Source organism: Anguilla anguilla, chromosome 17 (genome assembly GCF_013347855.1).
Source record: "Anguilla anguilla isolate fAngAng1 chromosome 17, fAngAng1.pri, whole genome shotgun sequence".
NCBI lineage: Eukaryota > Metazoa > Chordata > Actinopteri > Anguilliformes > Anguillidae > Anguilla > Anguilla anguilla.
Window position 1 is genome coordinate 18,892,441 of NC_049217.1, and position 13,522 is coordinate 18,905,962.

General features: G+C 41.5%; 1 protein-coding gene across 1 annotated transcript in view; it reads right to left on the minus strand.

Annotated features, from left to right (window-relative positions):
- epn2 (epsin 2) overlaps nt 1-6,086 on the minus strand; it is a 28,472-nt gene extending 22,386 nt beyond the window's left edge. Inside the window, exon 1 of the mRNA XM_035398111.1 lies at nt 5,864-6,086. The gene's annotated coding sequence lies outside the window, so the exon portion shown is untranslated. The remainder of the gene's footprint in view (nt 1-5,863) is intronic.
- Between the last annotated feature and the right edge of the window lie 7,436 nt (nt 6,087-13,522).

Genomic DNA, 13,522 nt, shown 5'->3' on the forward strand with positions numbered 1-13,522 from the left:
CCACTATCCTGTCTCACTAGGGCCACACAAACCAGTACTGCCACTATCCTCTCTCACTAGGGCCACACAAACCAGTACTGCCACTATCCTGTCTCACTAGGGCCACACAAACCAGTACTGCCACTATCCTCTCTCACTAGGGCCACACAACCCAGAACTGCCACTATCCCTCTCTCACTAGGGCCACACAAACCAGTACTGCCACTATCCTCTCTCACTAGGGCCACACAAACCAGTACTGCCACTATCCTGTCTCACTAGGGCCACACAAACCAGTACTGCCACTATCCTGTCTCACTAGGGCCACACAAACCAGTACTGCCACTATCCTCTCTCACTAGGGCCACACAAACCAGTACTGCCACTATCCTGTCTCACTAGGGCCACACAAACCAGTACTGCCACTATCCTGTCTCACTAGGGCCACACAAACCAGTACTGCCACTATCCTGTCTCACTAGGGCCACACAAACCAGTACTGCCACTATCCTGTCTCACTAGGGCCACACAAACCAGTACTGCCACTATCCTCTCTCACTAGGGCCACACAAACCAGTACTGCCACTATCCTCTCTCACTAGGGCCACACAAACCAGAACTGCCACTATCCTCTCTCACTAGGGCCACACAAACCAGAGCCAGAACTGCCACTATCCTCTCTCACTAGGGCCACACAAACCAGTACTGCCACTATCCTCTCTCACTAGGGCCACACAAACCAGTACTGCCACTATCCTGTCTCACTAGGGCCACACAAACCAGTACTGCCACTATCCTGTCTCACTAGGGCCACACAAACCAGTACTGCCACTATCCTCTCTCACTAGGGCCACACAAACCAGAGCCAGAACTGCCACTATCCTGTCTCACTAGGGCCACACAAACCAGTACTGCCACTATCCTGTCTCACTAGGGCCACACAAACCAGTACTGCCACTATCCTCTCTCACTAGGGCCACACAAACCAGTACTGCCACTATCCTCTCTCACTAGGGCCACACAACCCAGAACTGCCACTATTCTCTCTCACTAGGGCCACACAACCCAGAACTGCCACTATCCCTCTCACTAGGGCCACACAACTCAGGCCCAGAACTAGCAGTCCTTTACATTTGAGGCTTATGCTGCAGGGGCTGAAACCTGAACCTTTCAAATGTGTCCAGCACCTCAGGGCTCAGCACTGAAGTGAAAACCTGGTACAGCCCGAGCCCCAGTATGACCCGAGCTCCAGTACATCAGCATTAGAACCTTCATTAAAGAACATTCTAATCATGAATTTGTGATCTCACACATTAAATGGTTAAACAATGAAAGGGCAAACAAGGTGGCTCAGTGCTGACAGGGCGAGGGTTTTATTTGTGAAAGGAAAATTCACATGCCTGCATAGACAGGTCTGGCCATCCAGGCTTCACATAGCTCATACAACCCAAGGCTGGACACGACGACGTGTGTGTGTGTGTGTGTGTGTGTATGTGTGAGAGAGACTGTTTTTTTTTCCAATTGTTTTTGTTCTTTTGAATTTCCATGGCCTTATCACAGCCTGAGTGTGTACAAAAAGGAAAGGAATCAAATGTTCATAGAAACCACAGTGCTCAAAACAGGGTGGGGTGTGTGTGTGTGCGGGTGCATTACAAGGTAAGATTTTCCATCCAGGTAATCAGATATTTCAAGCCAATGTTAGCTTTAAAAGCTAAGCACGCATTTTGCGCCACTATTTTTACTGAATGCGGTTGGCTGCCCACATGGCCTTCTTCATTCACAACGTAGCAGAAGAAATGGAAAACTGTGCATTTAGCCTGAAATGCTAATGCTAGCAGAGCAGACCATACGGCCAGTGTTTCTCCCTTTCAATGTGAGGTCCTCAGATTAGAATATTTTCTGCTCACTTTAGCCTACAGAGCATTCTCTGTTTCATCAAGTTTTTTAACATGTCCTTTACATAGCACCAATCATTAATGCATAGGGATTCCCATTTACTGCTTGTTTGTGTTATTATCCAGATAAGGCCAGACCCATCGTCAGTTCCTCAGCAGATAGCCTGCTTTGTGCTAAAACTTGAGCAGAATGCCAAAAATCTCAAAACATCAACGTCAAAAAGCACCACTTTGAACTTTAAACCAGCACCCATGAAATGGTGCATGTGGGTCAGATTTAGCCAAGCTGTAGCCTACAGGCAGCTCTGAATCACTGCACAGAAGGAAATGTGAAAGCAAGCAGGGACCATGCAGATGAGCCGGTTCTTCCACCTCTGAGCACACAAGGAAACCAACGCAGGAGCAGAGATCGCCATGGTGCTTCTCTCATGGCACCGTGAGCCTGCTTCCTGGAACATTCTATGAAGGGATTTCCCATCAAGATGATGCACAGATTAAGCTCAATAGAGTAGAAGTGCACTGTAGCCAAACCCTAATCTTACTGCAGTGCACTGCAGCCTAATCCTAGTCTTGCAGCAGTGATCTGTAGCCTAATCTTAGTCTTACAGCAGCGATCTGCATCCTAAATTAGCCGAAACTAATGGTACACCAGGTCAGCCGGTCACATGGGGCATCTCCCATTATGCTTCTTATGAATTCTTATGAATATGCTTCTTATGAATTCTTCTATTTAAGAAGTCCATAAGACCTATGAATTCCGCATTAAAGTGGATTTAGATTAGAAAATGTTTTACTTGAAAATGATTAATAACCCTCTATGGTTATGCAACCTTTCCGAGCCAACAATTTGATTAGTTAAACTCTGTTTTCAAGTGGAAAAAACTAAGACTCATTTTTGAACCACCCACAATCATGGGACCAAGACAATTCTCAATTAGTCACTATCCCACCTTCTGTTGTGTGAAAAGTAGCAAATGACACGTGTTTATGCAAGGACACTTCTAACTAAAGTCTCACACCCGCAAACAGCCAGAAAAGTCAAGTTGCCAGACAACAAAAGGCAATGATATCAAACGCAATGATATGCAAATCACTTCCTGTTTAATGTCAGAACTCAAACGACCACTGTTTTTCTTCAGAAAACACCCTTACAGGGAGCAATAATCGCTCATGAATTTGAATGAGGGATTGCTTGTGCCACAAAACATGCTGTCCTTATTCAATGAGGAAGGAATGGACATTTAGTACAATGAACTCCCCAAGTTTAGGATCTTCCAAACCTAATCCAAAGAACCAATAAAATGTATCTGAACTGGCACAGTCATAACTGGAAAGACAAACATGCAGAACTTAAACTATCATATATGACAAACAATTAATTAATCGCACAGAAAAATACTCAAATAGCAACCATGAACGCAAATACTATACAGATGTTTAAAGCCAAACTTTTCCTTCTCAGAAAGTCTGAAGATTAAGCCGCCAAATATTCAACACACCACCTTCACCAAAACTGCACGTTAGCATTTCCAATACTCATGTAAGACAGAAAGACAAGAGACAGACAGACAGGGAGAGAGAGAGAGAGAGAGAGAGAGATTTTATTGCAAGCGCCACGCACCAGGAACACCATTATTAGCCAAAGTATACAGGGCAGCAACAGCTGGCATGTCACACGACTGTCTGTCAGAGATCACTGCATGCTTGCAGGTCCTGCCTGTGATTACTGCACGCTTGCAGGTACGGACTGAGCCCCTATCAGAGGAAACCCAGAGCAAACAAAACCCCAGGTAACAGCTTCTGAAAAGACAGATGGAAAAGAGAATCTGTTGAACCGAAGCAGGGGTTGAGCCCTGCACGCACCGACAAGCCCCAAACGTCACAGGACTCACTCTGTATGGGTGTGTTGGACAAAAAAAAAAACTGAATTCCAAAGCTGCCAGAAAGTTGGCTGCCATGGAAACAGAACAGAGGTGTGGTGCCTGGCGCTCTACAAGGAGGGTGGGAACACTGGGCAGAAGGACAGGTGTCAAAGGTCAGGTCACACCTGTCCGTCAGGACTGCCGGGCCGGGAGCGGTAATAAAGCACTTGGAACAGACCCTCGTGCAGATGGCGCACACTGAGATTTCAGTACAGCAGAAACAGAGCTGCTGGTTCTGCTCTGCACATATCTCAAGGTTAGAACAGGTCCTAGTGATAAATAGAGGCTTGCATAACACGGAAGGCATTCATACGTACAACCGCGCTGCTATTTTCAGGTAATCCAGCCGGTTCTCTCACTTCATAAAAGACCTTCAGAGAATATTACAAATGAGATCTTTACAAACACTGAACATAGAACAACGTTAGGCTAACAGTTCAAGTGCCGTGAATGAGAGCAGTTGTCAGTGGCACATTATTCAAATAACATTTATTCAGTCAAATAAGGATCCAAGCAGCCAACAATGGCTTACTCAGCGTCAGGCCCCTGAACAAACGTTCCCATAACGTTTATTCGGTTTTGTGTGAAGCTGTTTTTATTTATTTTTATTTAAATAATTATTCAACAGCATCTTGCCAGTCTTGCCATAAACCAAAGCAGCTGGTATTTAAAGGGATACGAATAATTCTCAAAGTCCGGAGCTAAGCAGCAAGACACTCCTTCCAACAATCGCCCTTATTCCCATTGTCTTTACAATCACAGTCCCACACAAGACAAAGCCGGGCACCCCGCACGGGAGGCGGCTTCGGACGCATCTGTCACACACTGACCACTACACAATAGGCACAAATCCGCGGTGGCAGGGCTGCATTTAAAGAGAACAAGAGAAAAATCATACTGGAATATCGACTCGCGCAAAAATGACAGAACTTTTTTTTTTTTAAACCGCTAACTGGCTATCCAACTCATCCACAAAAACAAAGTCAACAACATTAGATTGTAACATTAGCATATTAAGCAAGCCAACGTTAGCCACCTGATTGCTAAACATCGTTGGTTAGAGAAACCAATTTAACATGTAAAATAACGATGAAATTTCTCATTTGTCCACAAAGTTTTTATTTCTACCTACAGGTTTGCTGGCAGGTAACAAACGTTAGCCGGTTGTTTGGAAGTCGGTATATAGGTAACCTGCTAACTCTGCAACGTTAACCGTTAGCGAGCTAGTTAGCTACTAGCTACGTTAGCTAGAAAGCTAGTGTAGACTAATGTTAAGCCACAAGTTAAACTAGACTACCTATAACTTTGTTAGCGTAATTTATTTGGGATCTTAGCCGACTGGTTATGCAAGCCAATTGTGTAGCTAGCTAGCCGGCTTACTATAGCAACTAGAGGATTAATGTTAGGTGCAATTATCATAGCATTTATTAACGTTAATGGCTAACATTACATAGCTCATAGAGTTGTTTAGCTAGCTTAGCCACTTCATGTACAAACACTTCCAAAACAAACAAGGCAAATCTCTAACACTGAGTTAATGAAGCAAGCTAAGACTATCCACATTAGTCTCCTGCTTGCAAATGGCTAGAAGCTAAAATACTAAATTGGGAAGCAAATTGCAGATCATCTAGCGAAGCAGGGTTCGATATGGTCGCTAGTCTAGCTGGGTAACTGAAACTTGAGTAAGTTAGACTAATGTTGCTCCATAAATATCACTAAAAAGGCTGAATGGGCACAAACATGTCCACCAGCATAAACTATTCTGATTGCCGACTCTTGCGTTTTAAAATCTAAGGTAACTGGCGAAGTTACCTACGTCAACTTTAGCTGCTTACTTTTTCACGGTGAAACTTAACAGCTCAGCTGGGAACAATATAGGACAGGCTAAGCGCCGCGTTAACGAGCCGGCTAACGCTAGGAAAGCTACTGCAACCAAAGCCTCGGGGCTGGTAGGCCGCACACAGTCCCTGGTACACGGCGGCTAACTCTCTCCCTCGCTGGTGTTTGATGGAGATATCACTGTTAGCATACTCAAGACTCCACTACCCAAAACACAAAATAACTTACCATACCACTCCCGTTTCTGTGGGGACGCTCTTTGTCCCGCAGCAATAACCCATAAGTTCTCGAACGAAGTAGTAAATAAAACTGTTTCTTTTTTGTTTGGTGTCAAGATTAGCTTGTTGCTCTCGTAACCCCGAGTTGGGATTGATGAATAGTTCGCCAGCCAACAGGCTCCCTCAGTACTGTGTGACACCCACACACTCCAACATGGCGCACAGTCGCTCAGCAAGGGAGGGGCCGGCGGCGTAGGGTGTGACCGAGAGGCCGAACCCCTCCCTCCACTCTCCGTTAGCTGCGCGGTAGCTATAGTATGACAGTTAACGCCACACCATATAAATTTATTTTATCTGATGAAAAATGCGTTTTTTCAAAGCACTGTCTATCTGTGTTTCTTGTAACTGGCGTAATTTTGATGTCAATACTTTTAATGGCTGGCCTAGATTTGAATTAATGGCTTACAGACAGTGCTTTGTATGCGTGAGTAGCCTGGCATTTTTCATCAGATATAACTTATTTTTGTACTGTGTTTGTTATGAGTAAGTGATAATAGTAATGCATATAAATGTAGGCTACGAGAGACGTGCATACACATAAATGTGTGCAAAACCACATAGCCTCCATTCTAGCTGAAAGAAACACATAGGCATGGATTCAATCATTTTTCTTTTACCATGACAAATAAATAAAAGCGTACGTCATATTTTTAAGTGGAAGTGTTTTTAATGGGTTATTGTACATGCCAGACCCACTAATTGTTTGTATGTCGGTGCACTTTTTTGTACGTCGCTTTGGATAAAAGCGTCTGCCAAATAAATGTAATGTAGAGTATATACAGGGCTAGCTAACATTATCGGCAAGGAAAAGAAGAAGAAGAAGAAGGGCTGTGAGTCTGGTCATTGTGGTTATTTCTGTAGGGAACCCTGAAAAGTGCCAGACTCAGCGATGTATAGGTGTGGAGCATGCCACACACCTGCCATCCCAATAACAAGTCGGCGATCATGTTAAAGGCATGCTATGTTAGATTTCTAGCTTTGTTGTGATCCTGTATTTGCAATCAAAATACGTCTCCTCCTCTGTCCCCAACCCTGCCCACTCACCTCCGTCTTTATATTGTATATCCGTTTTATACTGTTTTTATATTTTCGTTCTTCTATAGTGTCACCATTGAGATAAAGCAATTCCAAGGCTAAATCTGGTTTTTTAATGGCTTGAATGGCCAACAATGGCTGTTGGCTTGTCCTTTCGCTTTGCTGTACTTGTGCTTCTTCACCTCCACCATCACTTTTCAGTTTTTAAAAATCGTAAATGTTCTGTGTGCTTTCATTTATTGACCCCAGAAAGTTGCCACAAAGAAATAAACCCACAAATCACAACAAAAAAGTATATTTAGTTTGATTGCAGCATGCAGCTGATAATAGTGACTGTTCCAATGTCATTGCACATTTAAGAATAATTTAGAACATATTTTTTACAGTTTTGTTCAGAGAAGTTGTTTCACACACCACAAGGCAAATGTTCATTCCTAGCCTCCAGCTCTCAAAAATCCCATCTGCCGTTCTGCACAATCCAGGTCACAGAAAAATCAGGTTTTCTGAACAACCGATGAAGTGACTGAAAATGACTATTTCTTGTGGAACAAATGAAATTCCAGTTGACTGAAGCCTGAAGTTTCTGCGGTGGATATTAAGCATAGTTTTTGGTGAAGTCAATGAATGTGACAACACGGGGCTCTACTTCACAGTTATAATAATTGTGGAACAATGTTTCACAGATTGAAAAGTATGGATGAGCATTTTGCTATTAAACAGTCATTTCAGCAGAGACATGCCGTTCTTTAACTAGGCTGCTGAGGTGTAGGCACATCTTTGAGTTGTAAACCAGCATTCCATTAGTAGGCTTCTTCTAATAGTGTGTTTCAGAAAAGTAAAAAAGAAAAACGGTTAGTTCAAAAATGGTGGTTTACTAAACAGCTGATCCAATCAGCAGTACATTCATCTGAGGGTACAAATTTTGTGCGTGCTAATATACAGTACAGCGAGCTCCATAATGTTTGTGGCAAAGACATTTCTTTCTTGATTTGGCTCTGTACTCCAAAATTCTACGTTTTTAATCAAACAATTCACATGTGGTTAAAGTTCTCAGCTTTTATTTAAGGGCATTGATACACTGTGGTTTCACCATTTAGAAATTACAGCACTTTTTATACATAGTCTCCCCATTTCAGGGCACCATAATGTTTGGGACAAATTAATGTTATGAAAGAGATCAACCCGTACTGAAGAAACAAACTTCAAAATTCATTCAATTACATGTTTCCTAGGCTGCTCAAAGTGATTATAAAGTTGAAAGACAGGAGCCCGCACATATGTTCTGGAGTTCTGTCATTGAAAGCCAAAGTATAGAGAAATTGTGGAGTCAACACTTCAAAAAGATGTTTAATCATTTCAGTCAGTAAAAAGAAACCCTGCAGTTTGGGATTGAGCTGGCGAGTAATGTTAGAGAGTGTTAGCCAAATAAAACCAAATCTAAGATGGTTCAAGTATCTGCAATAGCATGGCCTCAAAAGTAGGGTTGCCGAAGTTATAATTAGTCAAAACCGGACAACAAGCACAGCAGAAACCGTAATCGCAAACAAAGCCAGGAGCTTTCGTACAGGAACTCGAAGCGACGTGACGTGACATTTCCCTCGCAACCGACGACGGACCAGGGAGTCACTGACACCCGAATTCATTGCAGACTACCGGTAAATTTCTTACATCACTTACTCGGACCGGATATGTACAAATAATTTGAAAACCGGACGTCTGGCAACACTACTCAGAAGTGGCGTAACACACAACTCAGTGCTCCAGTGGAGCATTAAGCACGGTTGAGTGAGTCATCCCTAACAGTGTTATTTGTGACTAGTTCACTGCTACATTAAATCATTCACAGATTTATTACAATATTCATGAAATAGAGCAGTCCTCTCCCAACCTACAGCAAGAGGACCATTTCACAGTTTTGCTATTTTCTTACAGCTGTAACTGTTGAATTATGGTAAATATAAAAAGATTTATGTCTTGTGCCAGTCACTTGAAACACTTTAACATTTTTATCGGAAACCCTTTGCTGTATAGTAAGCCATACACAAACCAGTATGGCTAACCAACTACACGGTTATACAGATATCTGTGGAAAGTGGCCCCATGTAAACCATAATTATTGTCAGGCACTTAACCACAGTCCATGCGTTTAACGCTGCAAGCAACATAGAGATGCAGCTGGGACCAGGTCTTTGGTGGGGCCCATCTGGGATTGTGGGTCCAGGCAGACCCAAACCATACAACAGCATTTGATGCTTGAATCACATGTCCACACTGTGACATTGCATTTAAATAATTTTTCACAAAGCCAAACATGTTTCCAAATAAATTTGACCAACTTTTTAAAATAAGATAAGATAAGATAAGATAGACTTTATTAATCCCCAGGTGGGGAAATTTGGGTGTTACATATACATACTTTCATCAAATATTTTACAGCTTTCATGCAGTACTAACTGCAATCGCTTCTCACTCTTGGACATGTCTACAAGGCAGCTATAAAATCACATTCAACTGAGTTACTTCAAAATAATTACTACATTTGTTGCTTGGAGAAACAGTGTATTGTATGATCAGATAAAGAGAGACACATATACCCATGAATCTAATAATATTTAAAAACCAAAATGTTTTTGCATCCTAAAGTTTTAGTATGGCGATACCTGTAATTTCAGTATTTGTAAGAATTTCATGGTACTTCAGCCTTTCATTTAAATTAATTGCTTGCCCAACTAACTTATTTTTTAGTTAGCTAACAAGCTAGATCATTACAAACATGTCAGTGGCCAGCTAAAAAAAAGAGTAACTTAGTGTGATAAATCATTTCAGGAAATTTGACTTAATTGATTAATTTGCATTGTTTTGCCTCTAGAGGGCAGTATTGTGTATGAACTGTACGTGACCAATATATGTGACAATGTGGTTGTCACATATATGGGCGGAAATTCCATTATCTGGGCAAAAATTTGTCATTATAAATGAAAGATTTACTAATTAGAAATGAGCAAATTCAAATCATTGCTAAAAATCATCTGCCAAAATCGAGAGAGGCTGCGTTCTCTGACAAATGGCACATGGGTTAGGCTAGGTGTGAGGCGGCAGCAGTTAGAGCACATCCCAGGAGCTTGGTGAGAGGGGGTCATGTTACAGCACACCAGGAACTCTGAAACATTCACAGGTTTATCATACGATAATCATTTGACATAGTTTTGCTATTTAAATTAATTCAGACATTCTTGAGCAGTTCCATACGTTTTGCAGATGAAACCCTCAGAATAGTGTTTAGATGGCTGTGCCAAGGGGTCTCAGACAATGGCCCTTAAAACGATAATGTATGGACACCAGACAAATGCATTCAAACATTACATCTGAACACTTTCATTAGGTTTTATTTTCTGACGCAGAATACCCCATTTTGCTACTGTGAGATGAACAGTGAAGACCCTGGAACACCCTAGCGCCTACTGAGTAACGGTGAAGCCACACTATATAGGCTACGCTGAATTTAAAAAAAAAATCTTCCTAATGTATTAGTTGCTAGTTGTTTGTTTTTACCAGCCACCTAGCTAGCTAACCAGATATATAACATCGAAGGCATTAGCTGGCTAATTAGCCAGACAATGTTTTTGTTGTTGGTTGTTACTCACTAGCTGGACATTAGACAGCATAGCTAGGCAGCTGACTAACATCTTTCAGATCTAGGTTACTGCAAAAATGATTTTTATTCAGACAAAAATTGATTCAGATTTTTATACAGCAGCCGCGTATAGTGTGGCTTCACCGTAAGACCCTAGAACACCCTAGCATCCACAAGTTTCTGATCATTTTCAACAGAAATTATTTGAGATTATTGTCAGTATTTTTGACAAACAGAGTGTGAGGGTACAGGAATCGAGAATGAGGGTGATGCACTCCTGTTTCCATGTGTAAGAAAACCCTGCTTATATATTTATGTACATGCTGTCTGTCCCTCTGCCTGTGAATTAGCAGTCAGTGATACTTCACAGAGCTGCAGCAAATCAAGTGCCCGGCTGAAAGGATTCCGGATCGTTCCACTGACCTGTTGCTCAACTGTCACAGAACCCTTGAAGCATGAAACCATGACACATATTGAGTAAGACAAACGGCAAACACAAGTTTAGGTTACAGAGAACCACTGGACCTGGGGAAAGATAAGAGGGGCTGCACACAGTTCAAGTAAAAGGTCAGAGTCTCAAAGTGTGCCATGGCTTAAATATGGATTGGAGAAGACGTCGCTGCCACAGAAAGACACATCTGAAACATCTGCTGTATGGCGGGAATTTGCCCCAGGAAGAGCGACAAGCTTTATCCATTGAAAATGAGGGTGCTGTAAGGTGATAAACGACAGCACAGTTCATTCTGTTCCCTTAAAACTTACCCACAGCCTGCTGAGTGTTTACCGAGGTTGGCATGCACCCAAAATGGAAAACCTCCAACTCAGGAGTTAAAGAGGAAATACCCTGTTGAGGTTACAGCATATCAGTCACATGACTGTCCCCTTGTAATCCTATAATACAGTGGTAACCAACCCTGTTCCTGGAAATATATAATCCTGTAGGTTCTCATTTCAACCTTAATTTGGTACACCTGACACTGCTAATTAACAGCTCAGCAAGATCTCTAGCCGTTGAATGAGGTGTGCTTTGTTTGGGTTGGAGCGAAAACCTACAGGATGGTAGATCTCCAGGAACAGGGTTGATTACCACTGCTGTAATATGTCTTCTACAAGCTACCACTTGGGGACAGCAAATATCTTTTTACAAGAAGAGGCTGGTTTCAGTTGCTGTTCTTTCCAAAGAAGGCCTATGTATATTTGTTTATATGTTTCACTTGAAGGTACCCCATTCAGCTGCTGATTGGTGGGGATTTTGATATCAGTCTCTCAAGCCTGGTCTGTAATTTTTAGATTTATTTCTGATTTTCTTTAATTTGAGGTAGTGATTAGCAAGAGTGATTAGCTCAGAGTTCTCATTCAGCCTGGTTGGTTGAATTGCTGCTGATTACATACTAGCTTGTGGGACTGAAATGCAGCTGGCATAATAGCTTTTTGTCCATTTTTCCAAATAAAATCGTATCAACCCATCAAAAAAACTGTATTTTTTTTTTTTACAAAAGTTACAATTTGAATAGTCTCTGTCCAGCACAGAGACATGGTTTGCTACTGTATTTTCTGTTATAAGCAGTTTTAAAATACTATTTATCTTTTGATATTTTAAATTACAAAGTGCACATGGACAAGGGCAAACAGCACTGAGGTTTGAGTATCAGATTTGGTAGATGCTGTTTTGTTTCCTTGTAGGATTTGTTGTGAGTAAGGTTAGCATGATCAAGCTTGTTTATCTTGAGTGATTTATGGGAATCGGGCAGAACTTCCTTCCCATTTCCATCGTAGCTACCAGGAATGTTCCTTCACACGTACATACATGCTGAACCACGACAGACCCTCAGAATGGGGACTAGGGGAGCAGAGAAGTTTCTGTTTTTATGTAGTAGTTTTTTAGATTGTGTGTTTAAAAATGTATAATGAAAAGAACTATAGAAATACAATGTATTATTATTAGTATTATTATTATTATTATTATTATTATTTGTGTTCGAATGTTATGTGTATGCAAGTTTATTGGTCTGAATACTGAATGGTCAAGCAGGTATAGTACACTGTAAGTCTTTTAGATGAAGTTTCCTTTATGAGCCATAGTTTTATTAAATCTTGTTTTACTCAGAGAAACATCATAATACATGCTTCTCTTCTCTTTTTTTCTGCCTCAGTCTCAGTTTAACTGTGGCTGAATCAAAATCAAAAATATAACAATCAGATGATAAGGTCAAAACTTTGGTTTAAAAGGTTTTACTTTTGTTTTCCGAGAACAGACCAGAGCCTTGCCTACACAGTGGCAGTTAGACAATGAAGACACTTCAGCTTCTCACATCGCCCTCTTATCTGTCACAATTATACATTGATGAGGTCACATCCTCACCCCACAGATGACCACATTCAGACAGGAAACTGAATAGTTTCTCACTCTGTTACCTGCTAAATACATGCACTTTAACAGACGATTTATGAAATAAATTCAAGGTTATAACCGTGGACCTTCAAATTTCCATATGTTATCTATGAAGTAATCAGTTATTCAGTTCAGTGAGGCAGAGTAGCTACCATCATGGCCCCAGCAGAACAGTACCAGCATGCACCACTTACAGCCTGAAGTGTGATACACAGGAACAGGCTTAATACATTTGTGCAGATGGCTGACTCTGCTAAATGTATGGTTTATTCTAGCACTAATTGCACACTGCTGCTAGCTCTGGTAGTGTTAATGAGCCTTGAATGCAATTTTCCACTTTGTTAGTTGACTGTAATAACAGTTCAGTTTATTGTAACACTTGGTATTACACTGTTACTTGTTCCTTTGTTTTGTGAACTTCTTTAAATAAGTGTGTTTACAATGTGGATGTGAGGTAAAGCAACAAGATAGAAACAAAACAGTTATCTGGTTCTTTTTTATCTGTCCCTATCCAAACCAGCTCCTCTACCTGTCATGCACGCCATCCT